The 18,904-nt window shown below is 44.5% G+C and overlaps 1 long non-coding RNA gene across 1 annotated transcript; it reads left to right on the top strand.

Moving 5' to 3' along the window:
• LOC108638037 lies at nucleotides 4,076-4,677 on the top strand. The gene is made up of 2 exons (XR_001919560.1): nucleotides 4,076-4,116; nucleotides 4,449-4,677. It is a non-coding gene; the product is annotated as an uncharacterized LOC108638037 (long non-coding RNA).

Here is an 18,904-nt window from a genome sequence, read left to right as displayed (position 1 = left end):
GAAATTCATGCTGGAGAGAAACCTTACAAATGTAATGAGTGTGGCAAAGCATTCAGTCAGAGTTCAGGCCTTAAAGCTCATCAGAGAATTCATACTTTAGAGAAACCATATAAATGTGATGAGTGTGGCAAAACTTTTAGTGCACATCCAGACTTAACTAAACATCAAGCAGTTCACACAGGAGAGAATCCATATACATGTAATTCATGTGGCAAAGCCTTCAGGTACAGGGCTTCCTTTGCAGTTCATCACAGAACTCATACTGGAGAGAAACCATACAAATGTGATGAGTGTGGCAAAGCTTATAGTGCACGGTCAACCTTTATTCACCATCAAGCAATACATACGGGAGAGAAACCATATAAACGTAACTTGTGTGGCACAGCCTTCAGATACAGGACCGACTTTTCAGTTCATCAATTAATTCATAATGGAGAGTAACCTTACAAATGTCCTGAGTGTGGCATAGTCTTTAGGAAGAGTCTAGTCCTTACAGTCAATCAGAGAGTTCATACAAAAGAGAAACCATGTAAATATGATATGTGTGCCTTACTCAAATTGCACACCTTGGAATTAATTGGAGAATTCATACTGGAGAAAAATCTCACAAATGTAATGAGTGGCAAAGCCTTTAGTGCATGTTCAGCCTTAACTGACCATTAGGCAGTTCATACAGGAGAGAAACTAGACATGTAATTTATGTGCAAAGCCTTCAGTCACAGGAATCACTTTTCAGGTCTTCTGAGAATCCATACTACAGTGAAAACTTAACAAATGTAATGCATGCAGTAAAGCATATCATCTGTTTGACCCTCAGAAAAGTCACACTGGAGGAAAACCACACAAATATATGTGGCAAAGCTTTGATTCTATGTTCAGACTTAAGTAACCATTAGGTAATTGATTCTGAATTGAGGTCTTACCCACATCATGAATGTGGCAGGTGTTTGTTTTGGAAGGCATTCATTTCTTACAAAGCAAGAGAAAATTCATGCTGGAGAGAAGCCATACATTTAGAGTGCAGTCAATCTTAAGTGACCATAAGGTAATTCTTATGGAGGGAATCATATAAATGTAATGTGTGGCCGGGTCTTCAGTAACAGGTCTCATCATTCACATCATCAGAGAACTCATAATGCAGAGACACCTTACAAACGGAAGATGGGGAACATACTGGAACAGTACTTTACAGATGCATTGGGGGTGGAAAAAGTTTCACCTTGAGTTGGATGCATTTGACAACAAGAGTCCATATTGAAGAGGAGTCATGGAAATGTGTGGGCAAGGGCTTTCTCCAGGCTCCGAGTGCACTAGACCTCAAATTACACATCTTTCAGAGAAAGTACACAGATATAATGTGCATGCTAAAACTTCAACCTGAAGTTCAAATCTGTGAAACATGAAAGAATTTATATTGGAGAGCAAGCTTGTAGTTTTTTTCACCAGATATGCACACTTTGGGAATAATGAGGTAATTTATGCAGATCAGAAACTGAACAGATATACTGAATGTGAAAACAGTTCTAAGAAAACCAGTATGTCTTCAAGATTCACCAAGAAATTCATATTGGGGAGAATACTTATAGATGTAATGAATTTGCTAAGTTTTTAGACCAGTTCTTAGTTCTCCAACATTAACCTCCAATACTATTGCAGAATAATTATATTAAATATGTTGAAACTTATGGCATGTGGTGTATATTAAATATGTTGAAACTGAAGGACATGTAGGAAGATAGCCCAGTATCTTCATGTGTAAAGTATTTAATTAGTGGAGTTCTCTTGAGAAGGCCATATTACTATTGAGAGGGTAACAGGCAGGAAGGCCAGGGGTCTCCAAACGGAGGAAATAGGCTGCAAGTGTCAGACACGTTTATCTCTTTTAAGCAGCAGGAGGAAACAACAATATTTTTTTCCTTTTCTATACAAATTAAAAGCTTTCTCTTAAAATACTGTGTTGCTATAATGACACCTGGTTTCACCTGAAGTTAACTATTCTCAAACCTTGAGTTAACCAATGCATTTTTCTTATGGAAATGTTTGTCTTAAGCTATGTTAATGTACTGTGCATTTACCCTAGACTTTGTCTTCAAGTCAGTTCTGCCTAATGGCTCAGAACTTACTTGACAAACCAGTAAGTTTTACTCAGATATTGTTTCCCTAATCTATGTAAACAAAACTATCTGTATGGTAATCTGCCCTTCTACAAGATTCAAGTCGATCCTTTTATGGCCCGGGATGAATCATCTGGTGCCAAGATTATCCCAAAATACATCTTATGGGTGAGGGGCCTGGTGCCATTCTGAGTTTTGAGACATTCCTTTCTTTCATTAACAGACTGCTAGTGACTATATAACATCCAGCTGAAGAGTAGCAGGGGGGCACTCTATCTGCCACCTTCTGATGCCTATGTCAGAAGCTTTCTCTAGCTCCTTGATACTTTAATAAAACTTTATTACACGAAAGCTCTGAGCGATCAAGCCTTGTTTCTGGTCCCGGATTGAATTCTTCTCCGGAGGCCAAGAATCCTGGCATCTTTTCGTGGTTCAGCAACAACCTTTCACTATGGCTTTTCTGCAGTAGTTTGAAAACCTTCTGTAGCTTTCTTACAGGGCCTTTCATGATGGTCTCTACAGAGGAATTAGTAAGATGTAGAGGCTAACCTGATTAAGTGTGGTTCATTCATATCCATCTTTCCTGAGAAAACATGGACACTGAATTATTCAATTCACTGGTGTGTGAATTGGCATCAGGTAAGGGCAGAGAATAATGTAAAACTGTGCCATAACTTACCATGCTTGTTATGTTCAGGGCGCCCTTCCATACACAGACCACAGCATGTTGTAGGACTGGGTGCTATACTGTCTGACCATCGAGAAAGCAGTTATCTGAAGTGGAGTTTTAATCAAAAGAAATCAAATAGTATATATATGTGTATGATTGACATTTAACTGCTGCCATTACCATTTGCTACTGTTTTATTCAGAATGTATCATGGATGTCCTCTTTTGATTCATAAAATGTAATCACTTTCTCCACAACCCTGGATGACTCATGTTCTTCCCACCAACAGAGTTTTATCGGACCTCAGTATTTTGTAACAGATGGTAACAATGCATTGTTAGGCTCTTGGGGCTGAAACAATCTGAGAATTGCTTTCCACAATAGAACCAAAGATCACGCAATTTGGGAATTAAATATTCATAATTTGCACTTGAGTTACTCTGCTTCAGAACATTCAGACAGCTGTAATTAAAATACCATACCAGTGCATTTTCAGACTCAAAATATATTTAAATACAAAAAAATTGTGGAGTTCCCCAGCAGTCCAGTGGTTCAAACTCCACACTTTACTGCAGAAGGCACAGGTTTGATTCATGGTCAGGGAAGTAAGATTCTGTAAAATGCCAGGCAGCCCTCCGCCCCCCCCCCCAAAAAGTACAAAAATTTGAACTTAGAAATTTTAAAGATCTAATTGAAGTTGAATGATTCACGAATCAGGCAGCACCCTATCTAGTTCGTTCAGAGGTGCTCAAAGGAACTGTACAACATGGAAGGCTTCCGTAGGTAGAAACTAGATAGGACAAGAAAATTATTCGCAAACACATGGCTTCAGGTCTGGTCTCCTATCCAGGGGTGTAGGCAGGAGGAGGGTGTAGCCAGAGTCTTGCCCTGCAGATTACTGCACTAGTGTCCTGGAAATTCCAGTCAGTGACTCCTGGTCATGTTTTTAATCAGGCAGACACTGCAGTGCAGTGTTGGTTTGCCCTCCTGGAGGCAGTGGCTCCACCTTGGACCTGTCTCTTCTTTTTAACACAGCCAGAACCTTGCCATGCATCAGTGAATGTGCCCTGTATGAATAGGTGTCTTCATGTTCTTTCTGTATTGCTTGACATGAAGAGAAAATAAGCATATAGTTGTTTAGTCATGAAGTCGATGTCTAACCCTGTGACCCATAGACTGTAGAGCGCCAGTCTCCTCTGTGGAATTTCCCAGGCAAGAATACTAGAGTGGGTTGCCATTTCCTCCTCTTGACCCAGGGATCAAACCTTTGTCTCCTTCATTGACAGGCAGACTCTTTACTGCTGAGCCAGCTGGGAAGCCCCAAATAACAAGGTGAGTCTTTAAATTTTAATGATAGATATTCCAATTCTAGCATCAAGGCAGGAAAATGAAAAATACTCATTTTTGAAATGTCATTTGTACCACTCTACCTGAAAGTGAGAGATAAACAGCTTGTAGTTGGGAAATTATTTTAAATTTTTATTATGTAAACTTTTTAGGTTTGTTTTGAAAGGCATGAAACGGTTTTTTTCTTACAATCTTCAATTTTTTTTCTTTTTTATTTCCACATATAAATTTTCAGTAAAGTTCACTCTAATGTAATGACTTCCTTCACTCTTATGATAACTTCACAAACATAGCCATGTGTATTCTTAATTTCTCAGCCACTGTGCAGCAAGGCCAGGCCATGAGACCAGTTTTGCCAAATACAGTGTGAGTGCAAGTGATGCATTACTCATCTGAATGATGTTATAAATAAATCACCCAGGAAACTCCCTGATGAACCAATGGTTTGATTTTCTGTGCTTTCGCTGCCTGGAGGGCCTGAATTCAGGCTCTGGTCAGGGAACTAACATTCTTCAAGCTGCATGGCATGTCAAAAAAAAAAAAAAATCACTAAGACCCTTTGTCACTCCCCAACTGGATTAATTGACCCAAATGTGACCTAACTATTGCTCCAAGCAATTACTGATGCAATATCAGTAGTTTTCTGCCAGCCTGTAAATTGTTTTTTTTTAACTTATGGTCTGTTTAATGTGAGGATAATTCATTTGTTTACTTTTGGCTGTGCTGGGTCTTATTTGTTGGGCTCAGGGCTGCTCTCTAGTGGTGCTCAGGCCTCTCATTGTGGTGACTTTTCTTGTTGCAGAGCACGGATCTAGGTCATGTGGGCTCAGTAGTTGTGATGCTTGGACTTAGCTGCCCTGTGATATATGATGTCTTCCTGGACCAGGGAGTTAACCCATGTCCCCTGGCAGGTGGATTCCTAGTCACTGGAACCACAGTGAAGTCTCTCATCTGATGTTTGTATAAGAACCTGTGAGATCTATTGAGGGGAAGCTGAAACCACAAATTCTCCCAGACTGAATATTTTGTTCGTTTGTTTCATTGGTGGTTTTAAATTATGGGGGTTCTTAAGGTTAACCATTATATGTCTTTGCATTCACCGTTTAATTTGATGTTTTCAGAGATACAAATAAAGCTATTTATAAGAAAGCTTTTTCTGTGTGTGTGTGTGTGTGTGTGTGTGCGTGTGTGTGCACACGCGTGCGCTAGGTCACTTCAGTCCTGTCTGACTCTTTGCCACCCTAAGGACTGTAGCCTCCCAGGCTCCTCTGCCCTTTTGTTTCCTGCACTGGCAGGCAGACTCTTTACTACTAGTGCCTCCTGGGAAGCCAAAAGCTGTTGCTAATGAACTCTAAAAATGTCGCAGTTTAAAAGTTTCTCTTATTTAAAGGATCCACCATCTGGCTATTGAGTAGTAATAGCCCAACAGCCCCTCAAGGCGATAAGACACAAGACACATCACCACAAGAGGGTGCAAAGAATGCAGCCTTCAAAATAGTCTTAAGAAAGTGAAAGCCCTTGTACACCCAGACAAAAGGAAGGTTAAAATAATGGCAGGGACCATTAATGGCTGGGACCCCTTATGACAAATTCCCCGAGAGCTGGTCCAGTCTATTCGACTGGTGCCAAATATAACCCTGTGTGTACCTTCCAGAGCAAGTTCTCAAAACAGAACAAAATGCCTAAAAAGATTGGGTAGAACATTGATATCACGAAGGTACAAGGAGAGAAATGCAGGTTCCTCTTAGAAGGGCTTAATCCTTTAGGGTCAGAATTCTGAAAAGATGTTTTACAAAACTGGCTTTCTCTACCCAGTTTTGGAATGTCAAAAAGAGCTCCCATGTTGGCCAGACATAATTTAAAGCAGCTCCCATTTTAAAAGCAGAGTTTCCCTAGTACCCAGTTAAGTACCCCCAAGTATAAATTCCATACCTACAAAAAGCTGGCTCAGGTTTGCTTAGAGGTGGGAGTCCTGATGCTGCTTATCTTGGTCAGTCCAGATCACCTCAGTGTTGGTTTTTCTGCTGTGCTGGATCTTGCCTTGCATGGGCTTTCTCTAGTTTCAGCAAATGGGGGTTACTCTGTAGTTGCTGTGTGCAGGCTTCTTGTAGCTATGGCAGTAAGCTTACTGTAGCCCACTAGGCACTAGGAGAAAAAAATGAAAGTCACTCAGTCCTGTCCAACTCTTTGTGACCCCATGGACTGTAGCCCTCAGAGGAGCCTGGTGGGGTCACAAAGAGTTGGACACGACTGAGTGACACTCACTTTTTCTCCTAGTTCTCAGATCTCCAAGTTATTGGTTGATCACCCTGAATTTTACTTGGCAGTGTATTAACGGACTTAGTTCAAACGCACTGAGTGGGGCTCTCAAACTTATCTGGACTTGCTGAGGAGGTGGATGGCCCCATGAGGTGCTTACTGATGTACCAAGGTCAGTATCTCCAAAGCACAGACTGGTGCCTGTTTTTCTGCACTGTTGGTAGGTCACTGTAGTCTCTAACGAGCTTGATCCTTGAAGAACTGGGATGTCAAGACACTTTTCTGCCAGGGTCCAGCCCCAGCAGGATCTAGGGGTACCCTCAAGAGAGATGGTGTCAGGGAGAGAGAGAGAGAATATTGCAGTTAAGAAAGCAGAGGAGAGGAAGAGGTTGATATTCCTTAGTTTACATAGAAAGCCAGTAAAGCCCCTGCATAGGACTTGCTCTGCTCACGAAGGCCTCAGGCGCCCTCTCGATGGGGTGAAGGCGCAGAGCACCTTCTCGAGAGGGTCTTAGAAGCCCGAGCAAGAAAATGAACTCAGAGAGCCTCTGCACTTCAGATCAACCTGAAAACGAAAAGAGAGAGAAGGAAAGAATGACACGAGGAGACCAAGCTTCGGTGAGCAAGGCCTGCAACTTTTTTTTCAAAAGGAGCTTTTATACCTTAAGTTGTACATAGAGAATAATGGAAGATGCAGAGTCATGCAGGGTCAGCAGTCCTGACCCTTATCGAGACCAGGCTTTCTTTCTGCATACCTTTCCATATACAAAGGTCTTAGGTGATTTACATCATCTTCTGGCCAGGAGGCCTGATAACATTTTATGACTCTTTCTTCTGATAAAGGTTAGTCAACCAAAAAACTTATTTTCTCTAAAAGTGTTTTTTCTCTAAACTCTGGTGCCACTGTCAGAAAGTACTAAATAAAGTTACATTCTTCATAGATCAAGGGTACGTTGGGTTATAACAAACAAAATCTATTAACTCAAGGTCTGATGTTATTAATGCCAAGGCTACTAATTTTTTCTATATATCAACTATATTAATCAATGCACTCCCAGATACACAATCAATAAAAGATATGAAAACTCGGCAGCAGGCATTGGCTCAACAATGAAACCCTCCACCAGTACAATTCTAATGATTTTTAACTCTTTTAAAGACTCTATATTTATAGAATGTTTTAAGCTTCCCATGCCTCTTGTGGTTGGGAGGCTGTGAACAATCACATGTGTAATTGTAAAAGTCCGGATAAACCTGTCAGGCAAGTTAGAGAGCCATCAGAGGGGTTGGAATTGAAACATTCCTATTATGCCCAGGAGACTTATTAACTAGAGCCCTAAGTTGATTTTCTCCAGAGAAAGGTGGTTGGGGATAGCCCCCTGTTAATGTCAGAAGAGTTTGGTGAATGGCATAAAATAGTAAGACAGACGAATTCTGGTTTTGGGGTAGATGCTTGAGCAGATCCAGGGGGTCCCTCGAGTCCTGATCCGCCTTGCCCATCAGGTTCCTTCCGCATGACCTTGTGATGGGTGGGATCTCCCGTGCTGGCTCCTGGCACTTTTCTCCTTACAGGTGTTAGTAGGAAGCAGCCAGTTGTAAGAGTTGTGTGTTTCACATTCTAGCTTGTCATCCCTACACAAATCCAGTTGTTTCCTTAAACTGCTTAAATTCTAATTGCAGAAATATCTGGGTTTCGAGGTCCAGCCACCACCCTACATTAACCCCCAGCCCCGCCACCACACCAGGTTTCAGTTCCCACACATCTGAATCCCTTCAGCCTCATCAGCAGGACTCCTGTTAAAAATAAACCTTACTTTAGAGCGTAATGATCCCACAGAATTTTAAGTTTTTACTTTAAAACTGTTCTGTGACAGTTACCTAAACTAGGGAGGAATCAATGGTGCAACATAAGACACGGAAGACCCTAAAGTATTTCTAAGCAGGTCAGAAAGCAACAGTTAGAACTGGAAATGGAACAACAGACTGGATCCAAATAGGAAAAGGAGTACGTCAAGGCTGTATCTTGTCACCCTGCTTATTTAACTTCTAAGCAGAGTACATCATGAGAAATGCTGGACTGGAAGAAGCACAAGCTGGAATCAAGATTGCCAGGAGAAATATCAATAACCTCAGATATGCAGATGACACCACCCTTATGGCAGAAAGTGAAGAGGAGCTAAAAAGCCTCTTGATGAAAGTGAAAGCTGAGAGTGAAAAAGTTGGCTTAAAGCTCAACATTCAGAAAACTAAGATCATGGCATCCGGTCCCATCACTTCATGGGAAATAGATGGGGAAACAGTGGAAACAGTGTCAGACTTTACTTTGGGGGGCTCCAAAATCACTGCAGATGGTGATTGCAGCCATGAAATTAAAAGATGCTTACTCCTTGGAAGAAAAGTTATGAGCAACCTACATAGTATATTCAAAAGCAGAGACATTACTTTGCCGACTAAGGTCCGTCTAGTCAAGGCTATGGTTTTTCCTGTGGTCATGTATGGATGTGACAGTTGGACTATGAAGAAGGCTGAGCGCTGAAGAATTGATGCTTTTGAACTGTGGTGTTGGAGAAGACTCTTGAGGGTCCCTTGGACTGCAAGGAGATCCAACCAGTCCATTCTGAAGGAGATCAACCCTGGGATTTCTTTGGAAGGAATGATGCTAAAGCTGAAACTCCAGTACTTTGGCCACCTCATGCGAAGAGTTGACTCATTGGAAAAGACTCTGATGCTGGGAGGGATTGAGGGCAGGAGGAGAAGGGGACGACAGAGGATGAGATGGCTGGATGGCATCACGGACTCAATGGACGTGAGTCTGAGTGAACTCTGGGAGATGTTGATAAACAGGGAGGCCTGGCGTGCTGCGATTCATGGGGTCGCAAAGAGTCGGACATGACTGAGCGACTGAACCTGAACTGAACTGAACCTAGATAGCATATTCAAAAGCAGAGACATTACTTTGCCAACAAAGGTCCGTCTAGTCAAGGCTATGATTTTTCCAGTAGTCATGTATGGATGTGAGAGTTGGACTGTGAAGAAAGCTGAGTGCTGAAGAATTGATGCGTTTGAACTGTGGTTTTGGAGAAGACTCTTGAGAGTCCCTTAGAATGCAAGGAGATCCAACCAGTCCATTCTAAAGGAGACCAGTCCTGGGTGTTCTTTGGAAGGAATGATGCTAAAGCTGAAACTCCAGTACTTTGGCCACCTCATGGGAAGAGTTGACTCATTGGAAAAGACTCTGATGCTGGGAGGGATTGGGGGCAGGAGGTCAGGGGGACGACAGAGGATGAGATGGCTGAATGGCATCACCGACTCGATGGACGCGAGTCTGAGTGAACTCCAGGAGCTGGTGATGGACAGGGAGGTGTGGCGTGCTGGAATTCATGGGGTCGCAGAGTCGGACACGACTGAGCGACTGAACTGAACTCAACTGAAACCCAGAGAAGCTATCTTTTGGAACCAAAGGAATAACGTGCACCCGCTCGGCCCCGCCCCTCTCAGCAGGAACCTTCTCAGTGGCCTCTGCTCAGGCCCAGCCCCCAGCTTCTCTTCCATCTTTATCCATGTCCGCGAGTTTCCAGCAAGTCCCAAAACCGTGACTGAGGATCCGAGGTCACTCTCGGGAACATAAGGTACCTTTTCTTTCCCTAAACTGCACCTTGGTGTCCCCTCTCCTCCATTTAGGAGGTCTTCAGACCGTCAAATTACCCTCACCTGCTCCTCCACATAGAGTAGTTTCACTTTTGGCCCTCAGAGGCCAGATTCATGTATGGATGTGAGTATGGATGTGAGAGTTGTGCTACAAAGAAAGCTGAGCACCGAAGAACTGATGCTTTTAAACTGTGGTGTTGAAAAATAAAAATTAAAAAATTAAAAAAATAAAAAATAAATAAACTGTGGTGTTGGAGAAGACTCTTGAGAGTCCCTTGGACTGCAAGGAGATCCAACCAGTCCATCCTAAAGGAAATCAGTCCTGAATATTCATTGGAAGGACTGATGCTGAAGCTGAAACTCCCAATACTTCGGCCACCTGATGCAAAGAACTGACTCATTGGAAAAGACCGTGATGCTGGGAAACATTGAAGGCAAGAGGAGAAGGGGATGACAGTTGATGAGATGGTTGGATGGCATCACTGACTCAATGGACACGAGTTTGAGTAAACTCTGGAAGTTGGTGATGGACAGGGAGGCCTGGATTGCTGCAGTCCATGGGGTCGCAAAGAGTGCCTGTAATCAGGCACACGTCTTGGTGGAAGTGTACTGTTCTTCTTGATGAACAGATACCTTTCTTAATGGTTTTTGTGCTTTTCTAAATATGTGAAGATACAAGAATCCAGGCTTAAAATTTTTCTCCTCTGGAAGTAGTTGATCTGAAGGCTTGTTCTGTCTGGGACCACCCCAAGCAGAGGGTGCCTCATACTGATACTCCTAGGAATTCCTGTCATGGCAGTGGTAGGTCAGTGACTGACGGGTGTCTAATGACTTGATTCTTGTAGAACTTGGTGGAGGGCAGCATTGCCGGTTTTCCCAGCACCTCCCTCTTGACCTTCATTTCAGCCAGTGTTTGGGAGGCATTTTGTCACCAGTTTCTCCCACAGTGCTCAGTTCAGTTCAGTTCAGTTCAGTTGATCAGTTGTGTCTGACTCTTTGTGACCCCATGAACCACAGCATGCCAGGCCTCCCTGTCCATCACCAACTCCTGGAGTTCACCCAAACCCACGTCCATCGAGTGGGTGATGCCATCCAACCATCTCATCCTCTGTCATCCCCTTCTTCTGCCCTCAGTCTTTCCCAGTATCTCGGTCTTTTCAAATGAGTCAGCTCTTCACATCAGGTGGCCAAAGTATTGGAGTTTCAGCTTCAACATCAGTCCTTCCAATGAACACACAGGACTGATTTCCTTTAGGATGGACTGGCTGGATCTCCTTGCTGTCCAAGGGACTCTCGAGAGTCTTCTTCAGCACCACAGTCCAAAAACATGAGTTCTTCTATGTTCAGCCTTCTTTATGGACCAGCATTCAAAACGCAAAACTTTTATTCTAATTTTTATGTCATAGGCTCTTCAGATAAAACATTCAGTTGCTTAAGCACTGCATAAGAACATGATAAAATTTTTATTTTCTAGTGTTCCCCTTACATAATTGTTGAAATGGAGATGATCTGTAATGTATACATAATATTTAAGTTGTGAATAATGTTAATAATGCCATTTATCATGTTTTAAAAATAGTCCACAAAAATGTCTTCTTACCTATTTACACGTCTCATACAGAGGGTTACCATCTGCAGCTGTTTTTGGTTAGATGCTACATCCAAAGACTCAATGGCAGTATGTTTCGTGACAGGTTAAAGCAAAATCAAACAAAACACCTGTGAATTTAATTTGAAACTGTATATGATATTACATATTTGCTAGGAATTTGATATTTGGAGAGAAGAAAATACAGTCGACCCTTCGTATCTGCATATCCATGGATTCAATCAAAGCATGGAAAATATTTGGGGAAAAAATTCCATGATATTCCAAAAACGACAACTTGAATTTGCCACTCATCTCATCTATTTCCATCGCACTTACATTATATCTGAGCTTCCCTGGTGGCTCAGGCAGTAAAGAATGTGCCTGCATTGCAGGAGACATGGTTTGATCCCTAGGTCAGGAAGCTCCCCCAGAGAAGGAAATAGGCAGGCACTCCAGTATTCTTGCCTGGAGAATTCCCAGGACAGAGGAGCCTGGCGGACAGAGGAGTCCCATTCCATGGGGTTGCAAAGAGTCGGACATGACTGAGCAACTAACATTACGTTATTTTGAGTATAGGGAGCTTTGTTGTCAGCCTTTGCTTTTTAACTTCCCTTCCGGGAAGCAGATGTCTTTTAATTTCCTGCAGTCACCTTCCTCAGAGATTACACTGAATTGTTCAGCCCCGCCCGCCTCACCTTCCTAAGGTGCAGGGCAGGCCCGGCTTCCCTCCAAGTCCCACACCCTGACAGCTTGTCTCCGTTTAGGCCGCTTCCTCAGGCCACCCCCGCCGTTTCACTGACGGCCTGCGCAGCTTCCCACATCCGGAAGTGGAGAGCCGGCCGTGCAGCTGTCTCAGCAGCGCGGCGTGAGTTTCTAAGTCACACGTGCCGTTCTCACTTGGCTTCCCTCGGTACCCTGGGTCTGAGGGACTCTGCTGACTAAATCCCCGCGCCTGCCCCACCAACCCCAGCAAATTCAGACGTCTCCATGAGCGGTGAAGGGGCGCCTCGCTTTTGGTTTAAAGTCTGCACTGAAGCCGGTTCCTGCTTTTGGAGCTCGGAAACGCTGCATTTCGCACCTCGTTCCGTCTTAAAACCATTTACTGTCCCCTCTGCACTTCCTGCAGCGCATAAAATTCTCTTCCACGAGGTGGGTATTTACGCTCCGCGGTCCTCAGCCTCGCCTTCTCGGCTCCTGGAGGCCACGTCCTCTCCCAGCTCCTGGGATTCTGGGGAGCGCGCCCCGCTCCTGAGACCCACTCCCTCTCAGCGCCCGTGTCTCCTCGGCCTTGTCTTCATAACGACCTTTCCCCTGATCCTGTGTCGGGGTGGGTGACCTGGGCCAGCCACTTGACCCCTGTGGTTCTTCCCTGCCAAATTCCAGAGAATTTGGCTCTTGCAGAAGGAGGGCTTCTTCAGCCCCCATTCCCGGAAATAGTGGGGGTGGGGTGGGGTGGGGTGGTGGGTGTCATTAGAAGCAAAGACATCGACTTCGAAAGAAATAAAAAACTGAAAAAAGCCTGAGGAAGAATCGATGACAAGATAATTGGTGAGAAACTTGCGAAGAGACGGCAACATGAAAGAGAGGAAGTCTTGAAGGTTGCGGGTAGGCAAGGAGAGAAGTTTAGAGAAAAGCAGGATCTCCGGAGAGTTAAAGGTGAGCACAATAGGAAGGTGTTGTTCAGTCCGAGTCTTGGCGACCCCTGTATCTCTCAGAGTTTGCTCAAATTCATGTTCATTGAGTCCAGGGATGCTGTCTAACCATCTGATCCTCTGCCGACCCCTTCTATACCCTTCAAGTAGAGGGGCTGTAAATCAGGGGTCCCAAGGAGGGCGAGAGTGGAGAGGCGGTTCACACAGAGCCCGCAAAGGGGATACAAGAGTTGGAACCTTGGCTTACAGAGCAATATCCTGCTGGGAGAGAAAGGGGACTCCTAGTGATTGGGCTTCCCTCGTGGCTCAGCTAGTAAAGAATCCGCTGGCAATGCGGGAGACCTGGTTTCCAACCCTGGATTGGGAAGATCCCCTGGAGAAGGGAACAGCTACCCACTCCAGTATTCTGACCTGGAGAATTCCAGGGACTACAGCCATGGGGTCGCAAGAGTCATCAGGACTGAGCGACTTTCACTCATCCAGTAATTGGAGGAGCTGAGAAAGCAAGCAAGGTGAAAGGAAGCATAGCCACTTGGGGGTGCCAGAGAGTTGGGAGGAAGGGAGGGCAGAGATGAAGGAAGAAAGGCAGAAATTCATGGGAAATTTAGGATCATCAAGGAGGTTGGATTAGAAGCATTTTACAGGGAACAGATGGCAGCAAGAGTCCAGATGGGAGTCAGGGAAGAAGCAGAGAGGAGGACAGCCGGAGAGCAGAGGGGAAGAGAAAGGGAGACCGAGAATGAAGTAGGGAAACAGATGAACTAAATGAGGTGGAAACAAGTAGTGTGCAGATGGGGGAGGGGACTGGATCCAGGAGATTGTTGAATTGGTTGGATAAGGATTATGAAGTCGTGATACATTGATTTTTGCTTTACCTCATAGCTCAGTCGGTAAAGAATCTGCTTGCAATGCAGGGTGGGGAAGATTCTCTGGAGAAGGAAATGGCAACCCACTCCAGTATTCTTGCCTGGAGAATCCCATGGACAGAAGAGCCTGGCGGGCTACAGTCCATGGGATCGCAAGAGTCTGACACAAGTTAGTGACAAAACCACCACACTGATTTTTGACTTTAGGATCTAATAAATTTAAAACTTGTTTCTTTACATTATACAGATGAGAATTGCAAAACTTCTGTCCATAAGGCTTGTGCCTTTTGTAATTATTTGTATTAAAAGATAACATCCATGTGCAGAACTGACTGACTCTCGTACTACATGGTGCCTTTTCCAGAATATTAAATATGTTCTTGGTGATCATTTTCCTTTTTGCTTTCTCCTTTCTTTACATTTAATTCTTTTTGTAGCTTGGGATAGATTAGATCATTCAATACTGATGTAAAGAATTATTCGCTTCTGAAATAAGATTTGTTGCCCTCCTGTAATTAATTCATGCCATTGTTTTCTAGGTATGCTGTGTTCTCAATTTTGTTTTTTCACTTGACACCTTAATTCTTCAGTAAAAATTTTTAACAAGCTGATTCACATTAGGTTTGTTTCATGTTTATTTGAGGCCCATTTGCTGTTTCTTCTTGATGTTAGAGGTTCGAAGCATTTTTCTGGTAACTAGTAAAGAGATGTAGACTGTCTTGATGAGTACTTAGGAAGAATGTCAATGATCTTTTATATTAAGAGTCATGGCCTAATTTAAGCAGTTCATCTGATACTCCATTTTCCTCTCTGTTATGTCATCTGGTAACTAGTGAGTAATGAGGTGATCTGATCGTGTTTCCCTCGGGTCCAGCATCTGAGAAACAGTGACCGCTGAAATGACTGGCCAAATTGGGTGTGTGACTGTGTGTGGCAGTTCTTCTTGGGAGGAGAGCCCAGTTGTTACTAGAATTTGAAATGGGTCCCAGTTTTGCAAAATGAAAAAGGGCAACAGTAGGATGGAGGCGGGAACATATGCTTAGAGTGAGATAGATTATCAGCAGATGTCATCTATGAATAAGGGTCAATCTGCAGGGAGGCCTCCCACCTCCACTGGCTTCCCTGTGTCCTCAGGGCAGCATCCTGACTCCTCAGGTGGCTCCACAGCCCTTTGTCACCCTCAGGTCGCTGCCAGTGTCTCCAGCCTCATTCTGGGAGCTGACCCCGTTCTTATGGTCAGTTTGTCCCGGTTACATTCACTTAGTCCTTGTTCATAGACACCAAAACCTTCTCTGTCTCAGATCTTAGTTTCTACACCTGCCTTTGGTCATTAAACACCGTGGCCCTTGCTCTTTCTGTTCCTTCAGGTCTAGGCCAGCGAGGTCTCCCCGTCTCCTTCCCATATTCTCTGTCACATTAACCAGGTTTCCTGCCTCTATATTAATCACCTTCATCAGAATTGCCCTTCTCCTTTGACTATTTGGAGTCTTTGCTTTTTTTCCTCCATTGAAGGATACACCGTGTTCCTCTTCCTCCCTAGATGCTCACAGCATCTCACTCTGGGGGTGAGGACTGGGAATGTGGTTGGGCTGAAGAATTCTCAGGGGAGACAGAGGGGACAAGGTAGGTGATGATGGTTCCTGTATCTGTTCTGGACATTTCAACTCTAATTGATCCTTACCCCATGTGGACACTTAATCACTGAAAAGCAAAAAGATATGGGGAGTCCTAATGAGCCCGATAGATGTAGTGTCTTGAGGTGTCCCCATGTTTTAGTCTGCTGTGTCACTGCTCACTGCAGCCCCCAGGTCTTCTAAGCTCTGTCCACTCAGGGACCAGTTGCCATCTTAGACAGCAACTCTGCCTTCCAGCAGTTTATTAGCTCAGATCAGGAGATGCTGAGTTTCCTGTGGTTAGTGGCCAGAAGGTTTGGAATCCAAGGGGATATGAAGATATCCCCCTCTCCTTAAAGATCGGGGATTTCTTGCAGTTAGCTCTCACTGGGGAGGACAGGGGTCAGTGAGACTGAGGTCTCTCTGTCTTTGTTAATTCTTCACTGAGCTCAATCCAACCAAATCTCAAGGGCCTGTAAAATTTTCTGATGTCCCAAGTTGCTGGCAGGTTTTCCCAGGAGGGCCAGCTCCTTGGTCTCTGTACTGAGTGCCAAGTGTCCTTGGATTTGCAGCTTGTGTGCAACTCTGTTGCGATGCTCATACCCTTGGTCTCTGCTGTTTAGCCCTCTTGTTCAACCATGCATGAAGAGGTAGAAAACTGGGCGAAAGTGAAGGGGAGCTTGCCAGAGTCTCCAGGAGGGTTGTGGCAGCAAGAGTAGGCCTCTGGATGAACCCAATGAATGGGGGGGGGGTGGTGTGTGACAGAGAAAGAGAGAGACATTCATACTTGTAGGATCACGGGGTGTGTTGAACTGTTGACAAAGGTGGTCTCAGTTCCACCTGGAGGACCTGGATATGGGCTCATGGCCAGTTGTGTGCTGCATGGAATGGTGGGCATGCCATAGTGTCTTAGCTCAGTTTCCCTGGGACACAGATGCTGTGACTGAGGTTTGCATGACTGGGTTTCATTGGGAAACACATGATCACACCTGTGGAGGAAGGAAGGAAGTGGAATTGGGTTGAGGACTGTTACCCTGCAGTGTGTTAGAATCAAGGCCTGAGCTGAGCCCACAGGGAGGTCTGGGTGCAGGAGGATGGGCACAGTGGTTGCAGAGAAGGGGGTTGGGATCCAGGAGGTGCCACACAGCACCACTTCCACACAGTGGATTCTGTGGGGTCTTTAGGGAGGGTGAGAATCAGACCCATAGAATAACTGTCGTTAAAATTCCAGAGATCACTTTGCAGATCCTATAGTTTTTCTATTAGTTTGAGCTGCTAATGAAGATTTCAGATGGAAGGTAAAAAAAGAGAAGTTGGCGTGTTCCTTGGAAGATGGTGAAGTTGCACGGGGGCGTGTGCATCAGCCTACACATCTGTCTTGTATTATTAGATTTTGGTGATGACAGTTTGGGGCTGCTGGGGTCACTGTGATGGATAAGATGTCTTGAGTCTGGTTGGTGTTTGGGCGTCTTCGTGTATGTTATTCCATCATTAACACAGGAGTTGTTAAGGCTTGGAACCTTCTGGCGGTTGCATAGCAGGATGGGTGGATTATTACTAGGTCTCTGGGGAGTGTGTTGGCCCAGATGCGGGTTTGGAAGTTTCTTTCAGTCTCAAAGGGTAATGATTGGGCCTCAGCTTTGATGGCAGAAGTTTTTCATGATGCAGTGAAGGCTTGTTCTTAGAATCCAAGGATTATCAACCCCACAGCAACCTGTAGTACATAGGCTTATTCTGGAGATGACGCAGCTGCTACTTGTTGCTGCCAGCCCAGTGGATTCCTCTACTGTTCTCTCATCGTCTTTACAGATCTCGAGCATCTGCCATGTCCATGCACAGTAGTTAGTGGTTGTAAACGGCTGAAGGCAATGTAAATGGTACATGGAAAACAGTACAGAGTTACCCAAAGATTAAAAATAGAACATGCATAGGATCGTGCAATCTCACTTCTAATTATGTAGCTAAGAAAAGGAAAATTTTAAAAACTATTTATTTGGCTTCACCTGTGTCCTTCAGTATCTTTGGTTTCAGTGCACTGAAATTCTAGTGTGGTGCTCGGGCTTAGTCGCTCCGCTGCCTTTGGGGTCTTAGTTCCCCTACCAGCGATTGAACCCACATCCCCCACAGAGGTAGGCAGGTTCTTCACCACTGGACCACCAGGGAAGTCCTGTGCAAAAATCAGTATTGTGAAGGAGTAACCTGCACTCCCGTAACCCATACTGTATGATTCACAACAGCCATGTGTTGTAGAAAGAACCTGAATGTCTGTTCTCAGCTGAGTGGATGATGAAACCGTGATGTGTGTATGAGACAGGCTGGGTCCTGGGACCTTTCACTGCAGTTCTTGCACCTGGACGAACGTCTTCTCAGGCAACAGGCCACAAAGAAAGTGTAATTGAACAAAGAAACTATACCCACATTCATGAGCAGGCAGCAATTCTGAACAATAAGTAAAAGGACCACAAACCAAGCTTGATTTCTGAGGCTCCAGAAGCAAAATCAGGTCACTTCCCGTGATCCCTGCTGACTGCACCACCGGGGGGCCCGAGGCCAGGCAGATCACTTCAGCTTCCTTCCACCCTTAACCAAAGGGATCAGCTCACCCCCTTTTTGGGAGGAGCGGGGGCACACACTTCTTTTTCTGTCTCTCCTTACTGCAGCAAGAGTCCCAATAAAGCCTTTCTTGAAATTCCCCTCTGGTCTTATAACTATTTCTATTGATTAAAGAGCCCCAGGATCCAGGTTGAAAACATGTAAGTGTAAGTGTTAGTCACTCAGTCATGTCACACTCTTTGTGACCCCAGGGACTGTACCCTGCCAGGCTTCTCTGTCCATGGAATTCTCTAAGCAAGAGTACTGGAGTGGGTTGTCATTCTCTTCTCCAGGGGATCTTTCCAACCAAGGGATCAAATCTGGGTCTTCTGCATTGCTGGCAGATTCTTTACCTTCTGAGCTCCCAGGGAAGTCCTCAATGGTAACCCAGGCAAATATACACACATGTTTGTAACGGCATATTCAGTTCAGCTTAGTTGCTCAGCCATGTCTGACTCTGCCAGCTCATGAACTGCAGTACACCAGGCTTCCCTGTCCATCACCAACTCCCAGAACATACTCAAACTCATGTCCATCGCCTTGGTAATGCCT

Source organism: Capra hircus, chromosome 18 (genome assembly GCF_001704415.2).
Source record: "Capra hircus breed San Clemente chromosome 18, ASM170441v1, whole genome shotgun sequence".
Lineage (NCBI taxonomy): Eukaryota > Metazoa > Chordata > Mammalia > Artiodactyla > Bovidae > Capra > Capra hircus.
This window is presented reverse-complemented; position numbering and strand designations above follow the sequence as displayed.